Source organism: Phoenix dactylifera, chromosome 11, assembly GCF_051530095.1.
Source record: "Phoenix dactylifera cultivar Ajwa chromosome 11, Ajwa_hap1_PhDact_Kaust_v1.1, whole genome shotgun sequence".
NCBI lineage: Eukaryota > Viridiplantae > Streptophyta > Magnoliopsida > Arecales > Arecaceae > Phoenix > Phoenix dactylifera.
This window is the reverse complement of record NC_143200.1, coordinates 10406141-10424947: the sequence shown is the minus strand read 5'-3', so window position 1 is coordinate 10424947 and position 18807 is coordinate 10406141. Positions and strand designations below refer to the sequence as shown.

General features: G+C 40.8%; 1 non-coding gene across 1 annotated transcript; it reads left to right on the top strand.

Annotated features, from left to right (window-relative positions):
- Nucleotides 1-15820: 15820 nt before the first annotated feature.
- LOC120106576 (small nucleolar RNA R71) lies at nucleotides 15821-15929 on the top strand. The gene has a single exon (XR_005508696.2). It is a non-coding gene; the product is annotated as a small nucleolar RNA R71 (small nucleolar RNA).
- The last annotated feature ends 2878 nt before the right edge of the window (nucleotides 15930-18807 follow it).

Sequence of the window (18807 nt, the reverse complement as noted above, 5' to 3'; positions counted from 1 at the left end):
TCCCTTGCTTCAAATTTCATCACATCATGGGAACAACTATCTAGGAAGTTCATGGCTAAGTTCTATCCCATGGTAAAGACTGAAAAAATTAAGGATGCCATCAGAACTTTTAGAGGAAAATCTGAGGAGGAATTTTTCCAACTTTGGAAAAGATTCCATGATCTTTTGGTCAAGTGCCCGCACCATGGGCTTGACAAGGCTGACCTAGTACATTTCTTTTACAAAGGACTACCTCCGGCACATAGAAACATGATTGAGTCCATGCACAAGGGTAGGTTCATGAACCAAACCCCGGATCAAGCCTATGAATTTCTTGTTGACTTAGCCGAGAACGCCCAAAATTGGAGTAGCTATGGTGAGGAAGTAAATAGAGATGAGTTCGGGTCTAGAAAACCAGGTAATTATGAAATGAAAGCAGACCCAGAACTAAAAAATGTCATGTCCAATCTGGTGATTGGAATGAACAACTTAAGCAAAAAGTTTGATGCTTTCACTGTTTCCACTAGCTCAAGTTCATATAAAGAGTTAAATCCCGTCATGAAAGTGGATCACGAGTCACAAAGTTTATGTATCTTGTGTAACAGTTCTGAGCATATAGTGGAGTGTTGTCCTAGTTTACCCAACATTAAGGCTGAGCAGGCAAATGCTCTAAACTCATATAGTGCCTTCAAGAAGCCCACTCCCAATTCATTCAGCCCAGTTTACCACCCTGATAATAGGTTCCACCCAAATTTCTCATACAAGCAAAATGAACCTATTCAACATCAAGGTGGTCCACCAGGTTTTCAGAAGAATTTTTCCAGGATAGGTCCCTCACAAATAAACCAAACATTGGCTCCACCTATTCCTACTTATAGTGCCTCTATCCCTCAGCAAACTACATCATTGGAAGCCATGATGGCTAACATGATGAAGCAGCAACAAGACTTCATCCAACAGCAACAACAGACCAACATGGCTCAAACCCAGACTAACCAATTCCATGCGCAAGCGATTGCAAAACTTGAGGTTAGTCTAAGTCAAATAGCAAACTCTCTAGGGGATAGAAAGAAAGGTGAACTACCTAGTCAGCCAGTGCCTAACCCTAGTAGGCAACAGAATCAAGGGCCGAGAGGCCAGTTTCAGATTGATTCTAATGGAAACCCTACCCATGAAGTCCAGGCAATTACCACTTTACGGTCTGGAAAGCAAGTGGATAACAAAGTCCAACTTCCTGTGCAAGAAAAAGAAGAAAAACATGAACCAAACCCCACCCAGAAAAAGGCACAAGAACAGGAAACACAAGGAATAGAGGAGAAACCAATAGAGACTTACACACCTAAGGCTCCCTTTCCTAGTAGACTACAAGACTCAAAGAAAAAATCTCAGTACGATGAAATCATGGAAGTCTTTAAAAATGTTCAAATAAATTTATCCTTCCTAGATGCCATCAAACAGATCCCCTCCTATACAAAATTCTTAAAAGACCTAACCACGGTGAAAAGGAAAACCAGTATTCCTAGGCAAGCTGTGATGGCGGCACAAGCCTCATCTCTTATTCAACAACAGATTGCCCCAAAATACAAGGACCCTGGTTGCCCCACTGTTGAAATTAAAATAGGAGAGACGATCATCCAAAGAGCTCTATTAGATTTAGGAGCCAGTGTAAACCTACTTCCCTACTATGTGTACCAAAAATTAGGTTTGGGGGAATTAAAGCCTACAAATATTATCCTTTCCTTAGCAGATAGGACAGTGAAGTACCCCAAGGGGATTGTAGAGGATGTAATAGTGAAAGTAAATGAGTTTTACTATCCTGTGGACTTCGTTATCCTTGAGACTGAACCTGCAATACATCCAGACAGTCACACACCTATAATTTTAGGTAGACCTTTCTTAGCCACAGCAAATGCTGTGATCAACTGTCGAAATGGGATGCTGAAGTTATCTTTTGGCAACATGAAAGTCGAGCTTAATGTCTTCAACATAAGTAAACAACCACCATACGATAAAGAAATCAATAAAGTTAACATGATTGAAAGTCTGGTTCAGGAGACTTTCTTACAAACTTATAATAAGGACCCTTTAGAAGCTTACCTTGCCCATCCGAGGAAGGGGTCAAGCATGCGCCCCTTAGTTCTGTTCCCCTTATGAGCATAGATCGTCATCAGCCGACTGTTCTTCATCGGACTCTTCCAAAATCATTCTTAGATAATGGTTTGAAAAAAGGAGGATTTACATTTTGTCCGGCTGAAGACATAAAACTTAGCGCTCTTGGGAGGCAACCCAATATGTAAAAATTAAAATTTAAAAAAAATAAATAAAACAAAATAATTAAATAAAAAAATAACTAACATGCAGGTTTTGGGGTTTTTTTTGGCCTCAATTGTCACTTTACCCACCTATATCAGGTAACTTCTCCTCTGTCCTATTATTGCTTTAATTTTTTTTTAACATTGAGGACAATGTTAGATTTAGGTTGGGGGGTGATGAGAATAATTTTGATTTTTCTACCTAAAATAAAAATAAAAAAAAAGATTTAAAATTGAGAATATTTTTGATTTTTTTTAAAAAAAGATTTTTTTTAAAAAAAAGAGAAGGGATTTCAAATTTTTAACTCAAAATCTAATCTTTTTGGCTGTACAAACTAGGAATTGCTTTGACAATAGCTTTGAGTTAAGGAATATGATAGCAGTTCTAGCTTGAGTTTTCGTCCCACCTATATTTTGCTAACATGATACAAGATGATTTAGCATCAACACGTAAGCACATGAATAGTGGGGTATGTATACTTGCAACTAATATGAATACTTTTAATCTTCGAGATAATTTAAAGTTATATGTGTGATGAACACCCTAATCAAAAAAAAAAGAAAATAAAATAAAATAAAAATAATGAGTTTTTTTTAAGTCTTCTCACTGAGTAACCGGGCCTCTTGCCTGGCAAGCAGCGAGTGTTCGCGTAAAAAGGTGAGGATGATTTAGATTAAACTCTGAGTGACTAATTTGGCCTTGAAGCCTAGTTAACTTGAGTTATTAAGCTTGTTAGGGTGTCTCTACACCTAGTGCCCTGAGCCATCTGGATCGGGAGTCATTGGCCTACACTCGCTACATGGGTCAGCTAGAAAGCTTAATAAGGCTAGATATTGCACAAGTCATTCTTCTTAGCATTCAGTCTGATAAAAAAAAAAAATAATAATAAAAAATTGAGGTGTTCATTACTATTTAACTCTAGAAAGTCTTGAAAATTGGAGTGATCATGTTGGAAGTAAGTGAAAGCCACTCATTTATATGATATTATCTTGCACCTCACTACATTCTTGACTTGTTAGCAGATAGATGGGGTGTAATGAAACTTGAGTTAGAGTCTACTTGAATATGATAGCAATAAGTCTTTATTGTCCTTGCAATTCTAAGTCCATACAATAATACTTGCTCAAATTTTGAGTTAAACATTAGAAATCCCTGACTAATGAAGTTTGTGGGTAACTTCACTGCAAACCCTCACGAGACAACACTCGTCCACTAGGGTAACCTAGGGGTTTAAAGGCTTGTTGCACGTGCTAAGTGCAATCGTGACTCCCTACGAAAATGGGTACATATCTTAGTTTGTGTATTTAGCTTCAATAAAAAAAAGAGAAAAAAAAAATCATAAGTTAGACTACATCTTTTTGTGCCCTCATTTTATCGTTTGCTTGTTAATTGCTAGAGACTAGCAATAAGCTAGTTGGGGGGTGTGATGAGAGCACAAAAGTGCGACCTACATGTCACCTAAATTAATATTATTGCTAACCGATAATGATAAATTCACTGGATTAATATTATATTTGGGTTTGACACAGATTTTCATAAATTAGAGATAAAATGCACATTGAGTACAAATTTGACTAAAAAAGGATCCCTTCCCAGATCCGACCTGGTTGAAGATCGGGTCGGGTCCGAATCGGGTCCGAGTCGGGTTCGGGTCCGAATTGGGTCCAATTTTTCTGTGCTTTTGGAAAAGAATTTTGGGCAAATCTAATTTGGCTATATCATAACTATGAGGTGCTAGGTGACCTATGACTTGAAAGAATTGCACTTGACCTCCAGTCAGAATAGATGAACCGTGACGAACTCAGTCCGTCCGTCTACAAGCCAAATTTTATATCACACTATTTTTTTAACTATATGACTAATTGGACGGAACTCGGTATCTCCCAGCTCCCATCTCAGGAGGGCAAAGAAAGTCCCAGACCTTCTTCCAAAAAAAATCCAATTCCATTGCAGAAACTAGCACATGAACCATATTCAGTTCACCGCATCCAAGCCAGACGTCCCAGGGATCTCGCGATCAGCCCATCCCAAGCCGTCCCAGCGCGTCTCTAGCCGTGCGCCCATTCCGTCGATCCCGCGGCCCCGAGCCATGAAGCATCCTGTGATCGCGTCCGGCTCCACCCTCTTCTGAAAACCCAGCAACCTCCCATGCCCGTCCGACTGCAAGTGGGATCCAAGCAGCACCTCGCAGCCGTTTCCCCCTTCTGGATTCGTCCGGCCTCCTCTGTCTGCAGCTCCTCCGCCTCATCGCACGCGCGTCTCTTCCATTCCGCGTCTTCAACGCTGCTCTCAGCGGCTCACAGCCACTCATCCCGTCCGGCTTCCTCCACATCGAGAGCTCCCGAGCCAGCTCTTCCCTCCCGTGATGCTAGCAGTGGTCCCGCGGCGCTTTCCAAGTGAGCTCCAGCCCCTCTTCCGTGATCCAAGCCGGACAATCCCACGGCAGCCTCCGCCTCAGCCCGCTAGCCAGCAGCCGGTAATCCAGCTCATCCCGTGATCCCCCTCCACGGATCAAGCTTCCGCGTCTCCAACGATCATCGACCCCCTCCTCCACAATCCGCCATGATCCCAGCCTGTGAAGCAGCCCAAGATTCCATCCCGTGATCCAAGCCCTTCCGTCGATCCCGCGATGCATTGTCAAGGAACGGCAGGCCAGCTCTCTTCCGGTTTAGCACCTCGATTCAGCCCCAGCATCCCGGATGACACGCATTCCTCCCCTAATTTCAGCACCCCGCGATCTATAAGAAGGGGGAGAACGAGAGGAGGAGGGGGAGGGGGCAGGGTGGTGGCCGGCGGGTCCAAAGGGGAAGAAGAAGCTCGGCTGGTTCAAGAAGGAACAGGGGAGAGGGATTGTTTTGAAGGAAATGCTCTGTTTTCTCTTTTGAAAACAGAGCATGTTCTAATATTTTCTTTTTTTTTTTAAGAGTTTTATTTTAAGAGCATGTGTTTTGGGGTTTTTAGTTTTATTTATGCTAAAGTTGTAATTTCTGTTGTTTTTAATTTCCGTTCTTCAAATTCTGTAATCTTTCTTCCTTTTTTTCATGCAATATATAAAATTTTCTTTTATGCAATTTATGTTCCAGGTTTCAATCTTCTTAGCACTTGCTTTCATCCATTTCAATTCATGCCAAAATTTTCCTTTGAATAGTTAAACATTTCATAAATTTATAAATGCTCTTTGATTTCTAAATACTTGTCTTTTTATTATTTTTAAATAAAGAAAATTCTCCTGTAGACTAGAGAATCCATCAACATCCCCATAATAATGTTTTTCTTTAGTTATTCGAAACTCGATTTTGAATCCGAGTGAACGTTTTAATTTTTATGCAACTCCAATCGCCTCCCTGTGGATCGACCTCTTACAACCACTATTCTTCGAGTAGGAAAGGTAAGAGTAAAATTTAAATTAACTTTTGTTCGTCGGTTCTAACAACGATCTGTCTAGCATATTTTTAGGTAGACAGGAAAGGACGAACAATCAAACTACTCGAGGTAATAGATGGAGCCCAGTTGAAGCTCGATGTACCAAAGTCAAGCTACCTTTCAAAGTATGGCCAGAAAAGCCCAGCGTAGTATAGAGTTTGTGGCTCCTTAGAGCATTATGAGAGCCTTGAAACTCTTCAAGTGGTCTAGGGGATCCAAGGTTCCATCATACAATTTCAGTTGCAGCATCTTGAACTGAGGTAGGGGAGACTTCTCCATGATATTTGCTGACAATGGGAGCTTGGTTGTAAAGTCGACATCATTTCGAGCCCAATATTCTATCCTCTTAGGGATTCAACGTGATGATCCATCTCCTCAATCTTGCAATTGAGGTCGGCCTCTCTCTAGGAGACCATCTTTGATTAGTGGAGGGATGAATGCTCGGTGTCAAACCTTCTCTGGATTGATGATTGGGTGATCGGTGTCTCCTATCTTGTCCTAGGCTCCATGGGTAAGAATGGTGGCTCTGCTGAGCTCGTTGTGGGCTCCAAGGATGGGAGCAATGGCTCGCTTAATCCCATCTTAGGCTCTGTGGATGGGAGTGAGGGCTCAGTTGCCATGGATCCTCATGGTAGTTTGGTGCATGAGTCAGCTATTGTTGGTATTGCTGCGGATGTTGCTACTAATTTGCAGTTATCTACTACAAGTTTTGGACAATTGCAGTCAATGTCTGAACTTGTTGCATAGACAGATTGAATTGCTTAGCAGTTACCATTCATACTAGCTGCGAATCTTGCGAGGGTGTAGTAGTCTAGGAGCTCTATAAAGAACCATCAGATTTTCGGATGCATATCTTGTTGTGCAAGGGTGGGTGCTGCTAGTGCTCTCCTCAACTTTATGGCTGCAGGTCTACCGAATAGTTGAACCTACAAAAATAAGATTACAGGCCCTTCCCCTAAAGCCAATATGTTGCCAAGGAAATCTAACCTAACTTCTGCATCGAGCTAGCCGGGTGGCTGTAAGAGATAGGCGGCTCCATTTAGGTCGGCGTGGTTGGGTTGAGCCTACCGTTGGTCTCCGAGCTAAGGTAGGAAAGTTGATGATGGTTATTGCACTTAGATGGGGGCTCTTGCACTAGATCCAACTTGAAACAGCAAAATCATAAAGTCTACTTGTCGAAGAGTGTCCAGCAGGGGACCCTCTAATGCCTAAGTCAGGCACTGATCTCAAAGAATAGTGGTGATTTGAAAATGGCAAAGTGATTGCATGGTATTGGAGTCGAGAGAACTTACTAAGAGTCGATGTATATAGGTAAAGGTTGGCACCCATCGCCAAGCAAATCGGGCATATTCGTTGGCCGTTTTGGTAATATCTCGATCTTGGGTGCATGAATTACTTGCATGTCGCACATATGAGGAAACTGCACGTAATTATAGACCGAGTTGTCACCAGGTCGAGAAGAGTTTGAAATTTGAACGGCTCTACACGCTCGCTTTTATGGCCGACTATGTGGTGAGGTTTTGTTGGTCGGCTTGCCATAACAGCTATGATCGGTTTCAGGGTATATCAATTATATTATGATTAATGCAACCAAACAAATGGAGGTATCTGGTCCTCAGGACAAAGGACTGGGTTAGTGTTCAATCATAACTACATCATCAAACCTTCAGATTCAATGATCTAACACTACAAAAGAAAGGATATATCCTGATGCTTTTTTTAGTCTTTACTGACGCTTTTAAGCATCGGTACATTACCTGCCAACGCCTCCTAAAGTGTGGCTAACACGTCGGGCAGGTTGGGGTGGGCACAGTTTACGCCGATGCCTCCATAAAGCATCAACCAAACCAAGATGTATGCCGACGCTTTTAAGCGTCGTTCTTCTGTAAGTTAACCGACGCTTTTAATATGAACTGACGCTTAAAACCGTGGGTTTGTGTCGGACTGGGGCCGACGCTTAAAAGCGTCAGCTTATCTTCGTTCTTGCCTGACGCTATAAAGCGTTGGGCAAGAACAGAACTTTTCTCCATGTTTTAACCAATACGTGGGTTGAATCTCCATAAGAAGGACATGCAATACGCCCCTTAGTGCTCCAACCAGATAAATTAGCATATACAGGAAAATCATTGATGGTCCAAATAAGAGCTACACACAATTTGAAATTTTGGCTAGCGAAAGCATCAAATGCATCAATACCCTCCCATATTTGTTTCAATTCCTCTATTAGAGGCTGTATGGTGCAAAAATAAAATTGTTCTCCCAAGTGCAGGAGAATCGCACAAGTAATATAACTCGGAAGTCTGAGGTCGATTCCTCAGGGAACGGTCTATGAAGTATCAGTTTAATTTCAGATTTAATTTCAGTAGTTTAGAGAAACTAATTAATAAATTAAGTTCGATAATATAGAGATGGGTAGGGATCCGGAATCCCCCCTTGACTATATTACTTTCAACAAATAAACTCGACAATTCTCGATTAAGGATCGAATAGATAAAATAGTTTTAATCATGAAATATATCGATTGAATACATGAGCCCAATGTCTAAGCATTCATCGTGCTAGTTATGTCTACGACAAATCAAATATTAGAGCGATCCATGCATCGATAAACATAAAACATGATTAATTTATCTAATAAATAAATATGCGAGAATCATAACATACCAATAGATATTAAACAATTAGAATACAAGTTTAGAGTGTACTTGATGAAAGCAACATGACAAGGGTTCATCCTTCACCCTTTGCCAAAGGAGTTAGCCTCCCATTACAAGCATCACTTCTTCCCTTTTTTTTTTCTTTTTCTTTTCGGAAACAGGGCATACCCTGTTTCCTTCTTCTCTTTTCCTTCAACCGTAGCAGCCGACTCCTCTATTCTTCCTCTTCTTCCCACCGAATCCGCTCCCTGAGCCTCCTCCCTTCCCTCATATATATCCTCCCCACCTTCCAGCTAGCGATGGAAAGAGGATGGGTGCGGACTCTGGATGCATCGCCGAGGATCGTGTGCGGATGGCTGCGACCACGGACGAGACGGACACGGGAGCTGATCGCGGGTGCGGATGACGTGCGGATGGCTGCGACGCTTCACGGGAAGCGGGATTGCTGGGAGATTGTGGATGCTGCTAGGTGGTCGCCGAGATGCTCACGAACGGCTGGAACGGAGGAAGAAGCGGGCGCTGATCTCGGCTGGGATCTGTGACACGGAGGGTGAGACGCGGACGCTTGAGATGCTGCTCCTCGGACGTGAATCTGGGTATAAGCTGATCCGGAGGCTGAAGATTTGCTGGGAACGAAGGCTGGCTTGATTCGCGGAGAGGATTGGGCGCGGAAGGAAACGGACGGGATGAAGATGGATCCATCATGGGACGCTGGAGGTTGAGCCCTGTTTTGAGAAAGTAAAAAAAAAAACGTGTGGATTCGGTTGGAAGCGATGAGCCGTGAGCTGAGCTGGGATTGGCTTGGACCGTGGACGCGGGATTGGGCGCGGAAGGAAACGGATGCTGGATATGCACGCGGGAAGGAGTTGATCACGGGAGATGGAATATGGGATTTGGACGTTGAAGCGCGAGCTCCTTCAAATGGATGCCTGAGATTGTGCACGGGAGCCGGGATGCGTGGATGCGGCCGGATTGGGGCTTGTACGCTCGGGCTCGCTGAATAAGAGTCATGTACTCTATTCTGCAGTTGGGAAGATGCATTCTTTTTAGATGAATTTATATAAAATAATGATAAAAATTATAATAAGTGCTAAGGATAATATTTAATCATGCAAATGTTAACACCTATTATTTATCATTATTTTGCTAGCATTAAGTTAAGTTAAATGGTACTTAGATCGTACTTTTGTGCTCTCATCATACCCTCCAACTAGCTTATTGCTAGTCTCTGGCAATTCAGAGTAATCAATAACATGAGAGTACAAAAAGTGTTGGTTGACCCTTTGATGTTTTATTAGAACTAATTGTATAAAATTAAGTTAAGTACTCACTTTCGTAGGAATCACGGTTGCACTTAGCCGTGCAACAAGCCGTTAAACCCCTAGGTTACCCTAGTGGACGAGTGTTGTCTCGTGAGGGTTTGCAGTGATGTTACCCACAAATATAATTCATAAAATGCTATATAATGAAATCTAAGTTAATACACACGTGATATATATTTTTCTCAAGCATGGCAACTATCAAAGCAAGGGGAATACTAAAATGCATAAACAGGATGACTTTCTTAGAGCACTAATACCTCCACCACAACATGGTACCGCTTGAATTTTAGGTGCACTACTCAAGTTCACAAGTGTTTACTACAGTTTATCAGAGCCTAATCCATCAAATTTTCGGAATATCTCATGTTGTTTAAAATTGTCAAGAATGGTTCGCATAAAAAGAAGGAGCTATCAATCCCAACTAAATATCCAAAGTACACAAAGGTCCAATACAATGGAGTCAAACCAGCCATTACCACATGTCATTAGGTTCAGCCCGACCAACCCTATTCATGTTTTTTTTTTTTATTTTAAACACATATGGTGATTACAATAGTCCAACCCCCTAAGGCTCTAGCAAGGTCCATGTAGCGAGTTTTCGGCCAATAACTCCTGATCCAGTTGGCTCAAGGCATTAGGTGAAACACCCCTCGGGCTTAATTACTCGAACCAGACTACGCCACGAGGTTAGACTTGTCATCTCCTCATTTTCTTTTATTATTATTTTTTTAAATTTTTTTTTTAAAAATAGAGAAGGTAAACTGAACCATATAATGTGACTGCAACGTGACTATAGGTCAACCAAGGTCGGAACATAAGGCACTTAGATGATCTAGCCGGGATATTCAACCTCTATCTTTATGTGAAAACCAAATCAAGAACCTTATAGTACGGACAAGGATACTCGTACTTCTTTTACAGATATGGCTTAATAAAAATGTATTAAACAAATGTGAACTCCTGAGACCTTCCTATAATCATTAAATACATGTGCAGGGATCTAATAATAGGTCTCTGATCAGTCATAGGATGCATGTATTCCTTGCCTTAATAGTTGCACAAACTCAATATGAAAATACATGTGCATTTGCTTAGAAAAGAATGCAAAAACATTTTTTTTTTTTTTTGCGAAATACTTCCCTCCCCCCAACTTAAACATGGCATTGTCCTCAATGTAATAGATACAAGAAAACTATAATGAAAGACAGTAGAGAAAATAATATTGGAGAGAAGAGGAATACCTTGAGCTGTTGATATCCACAAAATAAAACCTACAAAACTAGAAAAATAATCCTAACTAATATACACATACCCTTGCCTCATGCTCAGTCATAAGAAGGCTCCCCCAAGGAAAAGGAGTCCTCTTCATCTGCAAAATTCTCAAGAAAAGGTTTTAACCTATGTCCATTTACCTTAAAAATTCTACCATCCCGTGGATTCTCAATCTCAACCGCCCCATGTGGAAAAACAGTTTTTATAATGTAAGGACCTGTCCATCTCGATCGCAACTTACCAGGAAACAGATGTAAGCGGGAATCATATAAAAGAACTTTTTGCAAAGGTTCGAAAGATTTTTTTAAAATTGATTTATCATGTAAGATCTTCATTCGTTCTTTGCAAATTTTAGCATTGTCATAAGCATCTCTGCGAATCTCATTAAGCTCGTTCAATTGCAATTTTCTTGCTAGACCGGCGTCATGTAAATCACAGTTCAATTTTCTAATTGCCCAATACGATTTATGTTCTATTTCTACAGGCAGATGACATGCTTTTCCATAGACTAGCCGGTAGGGAGACATGCCAAGAATAGTTTTGTATGCAGTACGATAGGCCCATAATGCATCTGATAGTTTCAAGGACCAATCTTTTCGTGATGGATTTACCGTTTTTTCTAAAATACGCTTGATCTCCCTATTGGCTAATTCTACTTGGCCACTAGTTTGCGGGTGATATGGGGTAGCAACTCTGTGGGTGACACCATACTTTTTTAATAATGTCTCAAAAGGCTTATTACAAAAGTGTTTTCCACCATCACTAATTATGACCTTAGGCATTCCAAATCATAAAAAAATATTTTCTTTTAAAAACTTCAGGACGGGTTTGTGATCATTGGTCCTACAAGCGACAGCTTCTACCCATTTGGACACATATTCGACCCCAACGAAAATGTACTCATATCCAAAAGACTGTGAAAATGGGCCCATAAAATTGATGCCCCATATATCAAAAATTTCAATAGCAGTAATGGGCTGAAGAGGCATCATTTGCCTACGAGTTAGACTCCCAACATGTTGACATGGGTCACATGTCCTACAGAATTCGTGGGCATCTTTAAATAGTGTAGGCCAATAAAAACCACATTGCAACACCTTAGCTGTTGTTTTCTTAGAAGCAAAGTGTCCACCACAAGCATCAGTGTGACAGAAAGAAAGTACACTTTGTATATCATGATCCGGTATGCATCGTCTAAAAATTTGGTCATTGCAATATTTAAATAAATAGGGTTCGTCATAGTAATAATTCCTCACTTCGCGCAAAAAAAATTTTCTATCTATCGACCCCCAATGCTCCGGAATCCGGTTTGTAACAAGAAAATTTACAATATCTGCATACCATGGCATACTAGAAAGTGCAAACAACTGCTCTTCAGGGAATGAGTCCTTGATGGGAAACTGTGGCACTGAATCATGAAAAACTAGCCGTGATAAATGGTCAGCAACCACATTCTCTACTCCCTTTTTATCTTTAATAGTGATGTCAAATTCTTGGAGTAGAAGTATCCATCGTATTAAGCGTGGTTTGGCCTCTTTCTTATCCAGCAAATATTTTAACGCTGCATGGTCTGTGAAGATAACAATAGGAGCACCAAGGATATAAGAGCGAAATTTATCTAAGGCAAATACTACTGCAAGCAATTTCTTCTCGGTGGTGGTGTAATTCATTTGAGCATCGTTTAAGGTTTTGCTTGCATAGTAAATGACATATGGCTTATTATCCTTGTATTGTCCTAGGACAGCTCCTATCGCATAGTCGCTAGCGTCGCACATAATCTCAAAAGGTAATGACCAATCAAGTGGTCGCACAATGGGTGCAGTGCTAAGCATAGACTTCAACTTTTCGAATGCCTCCTGACAGGTTTCAGTCCAATTGAACAGTGTATCAAGGGACAGGAGGTTACATAATGGTCGAGCTATGACACTAAAGTCCTTGATGAACCTCCTATAAAATCCAGCATGACCCAAAAATGATCGAACATCTCTAACCGTCTTGGGTGCAGGTAGCTTAGCAATTAAATCGATCTTAGCTCTATCTACTTCCATGCCTTTCGATGAAACAATATGTCCTAGGACAATTCCCTTTGGCACCATGAAATGACATTTCTCCCAATTCAGAATCAAATTCTTCTCCATACATCGAGCTAAGACTGCTTGTAAATGTGACAGGCAATCATCAAATGTGTCGCCAAAAATGGAGAAGTCGTCCATGAACACTTCCAAAAACTTCTCGTTCATGTCTTCAAAGATGCTGAGCATGCATCTTTGGAATGTTGCAGGTGCATTACACAACCCGAATGGCATTCGTCAGAAAGCAAATGTGCCAAAAGGACAAGTGAAGGTAGTCTTCTCTTGATCTTCTGGTGAAATTTCAATTTGATAATATCCCGAATAGCCATCGAGAAAATAATAGAAATTATGTCCTGCAACTTTCTCCAACACTTGGCCTAGGAAGGGTAGAGAAAAGTGATCCTTTCGTGTGACCAAATTCAGCTTTCGGTAGTCAACACACATGCGCCAACTCGTCGGGACACGAGTTGGAACTAGTTCACCTTGTTCATTTTCTACCACTGTCAAACCCGATTTCTTAGGAACGACTTGAGTAGGGCTTACCCACTTGCTGTCGGAAATTGGGTAAATAATACCCACGTCAAGCAACTTGAGGACTTCTGCCTTAACCACATCTCTCATCATAGGATTCAACCTTCGTTGCATTTGCCTTGTGGTTTTGGCATTGTCCTCCAAATATATCCGGTGCGTGCAAACTAAGGAGCTAATCCCCTTCAAGTCGGCAATAGACCACCCTAAAGCTCCTTTATGATTCTTTAGAACACCAAGTAATTTTCTTTCTTGGTCATGATTAAGATCAGATGAGATAATTATAGGGTAAGTGTCCTCGGGTCCAAGAAAGGCATACTTGAGTTCCTTCGGTAAAGGTTTTAACTCGAGCTTAGGCACTTGCTCATGGGATGGTACTATCTTTGCTTCTCGAGGTGGCAACTGTTCAAATTTTTCTACTTTTGGTCTCCACCCATTGATCATCATGGCGTTCGAAAAATTCATACTAGGTTTGACCAACAAATCATCTTTATTGGTGCCATTAGTCTACCAATCAATTAAACTATCGCCGGATGGATCGTTAAATGCTTCAGCTAACAAATATTCCTCCGCGATAGTTTCAACCCAATCAACCTCCTTACTCTCTTCGGGGTCATTAGGTTGTTTGCACACATTAAAAATGTTTAGTTCTAAGGTCATGTTACCAAAAGAAAGCTTCATGACGCCATTCCTACAATTAATCAATGCATTAGAAGTTGCAAGAAATGGACGTCCTAAAATGACCGGAATCTGAGACTGTGAGTTCGAAGCCGGATGTGTGTCCAATATGATAAAATCGACAGGAAAGTAGAACTTGTCTACTTGGATTAATACATCCTCGACAATCCCCCTTGGAATTTTAACTGACCTGTCAGCTAATTGCAAAGTGACGGAGGTTGGCTTCAACTCACCTAAACCAAGTTGCTCATATACAGAATATGGCAACAAATTCACACTCGCCCCTAAATCTAACAATGCTCGCTCTATCCTAAAGTTGCCTATGATGCATGAGATGGTTGGGCAACCTGGATCCTTAAATTTAGGGAGAATGTTGTGCTGCAAAATAGCACTCACATTTTTAGTTAAAAATGCCTTCTTCTTAACATTTAATCGGCGCTTGACAGTACACAAGTCCTTCAAAAATTTGGCATATGAGGGTACTTGTTTGATTGCATCAAGAAGAGGTATGTTGATCTTTATTTGTTTAAAAAGCTCAAAAATTTCAGAATTAGGTTCGAGCTTTTGCAACGGCTTTAACCGTTGTGGAAAAGGTAGAGAAAAAGGACATTCAACTTTCTTGGTAAAAGTTGGAACCTCAACTTCTTCTTTGTCCCTTTCATCGACTTTGGGAGCATCAGAATTAGAAGTGACCTGCGGTCTCAATGGGATGGTCTGATCGATGACTTTCCCATTACGCAAAGTCATAATGCTTTTTGCATATTCTGTATGCGAACTAGAAGAAGTCATATTATTACTACCGTGCACTTGTGGATTAGGTTGGGGTTGAGCTGGAAGCTTACCCTTCTCTTGGGTACTTAGGACGGTAGTCAACATTGACAATTGGTTCCTTATATTTTCAAAATTTCGAGTATTTTGAGCATTGATATTAGCTTGACCTTGTAGAAAAGTTTGTATAGATTGCAAGGTATCCTCGATATTCGGCTTTTGGGAGGGTGGTGATGCAAAAGTAGGATGTGCAGGTGGAGGAGCTGAATGGTGTGACTGTTGAGGATGATCATTTCTCCACCTAAAATTTGGATGATTCTTCCAACCAGGGTTATAGGTATTCGAGTATGGATCGTTATAAGGCTTTTGGTAGGAGTTCATAGCATTTGCTTGATCGTGCAAGACTTCTTTGAATGCCGGTATGGTGGGGCAATCTGTAGTGGTATGACCCGACATATCGCAGATACCACAACACTCGTTTCTAAGCTCTATAGTCTTGACAGGCTCAACCTTCCTAAGCTCAATTTCTTCTACTTTCCTAGTGAGGGCTGCCATTTTACCATGAAGATCATCCTCAGTTTTGAGGTTGTAAAGGCCTCCCTGTACAGAGCTAGTAGGCTTAGATAAAGACTTATTGTTTCTATCCCCGTTATCCCAAAGTTGGGCAGTTTCAGCAAGGGAATCCAAATACTCCCACGCCTCATCAGGGTGTTTTTCTAAAAATCTACCGTTGCACATGGTCTCTACAAATTGTTTCAACTGTGGAGATAAACATTCATAAAAGAAGCTAATGGTTCTCCAAGTTTCGAATCCGTGATGAGGGCATGAGAGAAGAAGGTCTTTAAATCTTTCCCAACATTCATAAAATGTTTCATTATCTTTTTGTTGGAAATTGCTCATATGTCTTTTCAAAAAATTGGTCCTTTGTGTGGGGAAGAACTTCTTTAAAAATTCTCTCTGCATATCTTGCCAAGTTCTTATTGATCTAGGTCGCAAAGAGTTTAGCCATGTTTTGGCCTTATCCTTTAGAGAGAAAGAAAACAATGTCAGCTTGAGGACATCCTCGGTGACATTTGGCACTCTAAATGTAATGCTCAATTCTTCAAAATCCTTTAAATGAAGATACGGACTCTCGGACTCTAACCCGTGGAACTTGGGCAGTAATTGAATTACCCCGGGTTTGATGTCAAAATGTCCTACATTATCAGGAAAAATTATGCATGAAGGCTGACTAGTCCTAGCCGGTTGTAGGTATTGTCTTAGGGTCATAACATTGGGTTCTCGTTCTCGATTGTGGTGACTTCCCGCATCTTCATTTAAATCAGCCATCTCACAAGGTGTGAGATACTGCGAAGGAATTTCAGGGATGTGTCCTAAGGGATGATCTAAAGTTGTACGACTTAATCGACCAGTGTCGTCCCTATTCCACTTTAGCATGCAAAATATTTCCCTCTCTTTTTTTTTATTTTATTTTTTAAAAAAATATAAGTACCAACTAAAGATAACCTAAAACGACACCCTAAAACAAAAATCTATTCACAATCAAACATGCAACAAAACATTACACCTCAATTTCTAATATTTTTCTTAAATTTCTAGACAGCTCCTAATTAGTTTGAAGAGGGCACCTAAGCCTCCAATCCGGTCTAATGAACCGAGTTGACCAGGTAAGCTCCCAGGTAAGTGGAGGGGTCACGATGCGTTCGCAAAGGTCCCACTTAAAACCCACTTGCCTCGAACAGATGAACTGTCTCCCTTATATGGATAAAGCTTGCCTAGACATCAACTAAGCCACAGAGCGAAATTGGTGCAACTTTCGGTGGTCTTCGTCCTATTGAGCTCGAATGTCCTTAGGGGCCAACGTCTAGTTGATTTTAGTTAAGCTTAGGATATTTATGCACTGGGGTGATTTTTGGGCTAAGGACGAGTGATGAAATCCCGACCTTATCTTTTTAAATGGGTTCAGCCCTTAGAATATTTTATGCTGATGCCTTATGCTATATGCAACAATCAAGAGATTTTTTTTTTTAATGTTTTATGGCATGACATTAAATTTCATTGAATAGGTGATCAAGCAAATTATTTATTTATCTTTTTTTTTTAAATTTTATGAGTTGAAGTTTGAAATTTGAATTCTGAAATTTAAAATTTGAAATTTGAAATTTTAGTTTTTTCCTCTCTTTTTTTTTTAATTTTTGAATAATCACCCTCGATCTTTTCTTAAAGTTTTTTTTTAAAAAAAAAATTTCAATTAGCAACAAGGGTTAATGAGATATGATAACAATAAAATTCTGATTCTAAAAAAAAAATAAATGCAGAAACTTTAAAACAGAAAGCAGCAATGTTTCGTATTAATCTAATGGTCTTAAAAGTCTCAGAATGTCAATCAGACCGTTCAGATTATTGAAAAATGTGTCTTGCACCAGTTGACCAAATTTGAGTCCAATCAGACGGCTACTTTCTATGATATCAGAGTTTGATGCAAACTGTGTGGGGAATTAAAAATAGTAGTAAAGATTTAATTTTTTTTTTCAAAAGAAAAATACTAACTATTAAGATAAAAATGAAATCTAAAATTATACTAATAACTCAGCCGTTCTCCGGCAACGGCGCCAAAAACTTGGTGCAAAAATAAAATTGTTCTCCCAAGTGCAGGAGAATCGCACAAGTAATATAACTCGGGAGTCCGAGGTCGATTCCTCAGGGAACGGTCTATGAAGTATCAGTTTAATTTCAGTAGTTTAGAGAAACTAATTAATAAATTAAGTTCGATAATATAGAGATGGGTAGGGATCCGGAATCCCCCCTTGACTATATTACTTTCAACAAATAAACTCGACAATTCTCGATTAAGGATCGAATAGATAAAATAGTTTTAATCATGGAATATATCGATTGAATACATGAGCCCAATGTCTAAGCATTCATCGTGCTAGTTATGTCTACGACAAATCAAATATCAGAGCGATCCATGCATCGATAAACATAAAACATGATTAATTTATCTAATAAATAAATATGCGAGAATCATAACATACCAATAGATATTAAACAATTAGAATACAAGTTTAGAGTATACTTGATGAAAGCATGACAAGGGTTCATCCTTCACCCTTTGCCAAAGGAGTTAGCCTCCCATTACAAGCATCACTTCTTCCCTTTTTTTTTTCTTTTTCTTTTCGGAAACAGGGCATACCCTGTTTTCTTCTTCTCTTTTCCTTCAACCGCAGCAGCCGACTCCTCTATTCTTCCTCTTCTTCCCACCGAATCCACTCCTTGAGCCTCCTCCCTTCCCTCATATATATCCTCCCCACCTTCCAGCTAGCGATGGAAAGAGGATGGGTGCGGACTCCGGATGCATCGCCGAGGATCGTGTGTGGATGGCTGCGACCACGGACGAGACGGACACGGGAGCTGATCGCGGGTGCGGATGACGTGCGGATGGCTGCGACGCTTCACGGGAAGCGAGATTGCTGGGAGATTGTGGATGCTGCTAGGTGGTCGCCGAGATGCTCACGAACGGCTGGAACGGAGGAAGAAGCGGGCGCTGATCTCAGCTGGGATCTGTGACACGGAAGGTGAGACGCGGACGCTTGAGATGCTGCTCCTCGGACGTGAATCTGGGTATAAGCTGATCCGGAGGCTAAAGATTTGCTAGGAACGAAGGCTGGCTTGATTCGCGGAGAGGATTGGGCGCGGAAGGAAATGGACGGGATGAAGATGGATCCATCATGGGACGCTGGAGGTTGAGCCCTGTTTTGAGAAAGTAAAAAAAAAACGTGTGGATTCGGTTGG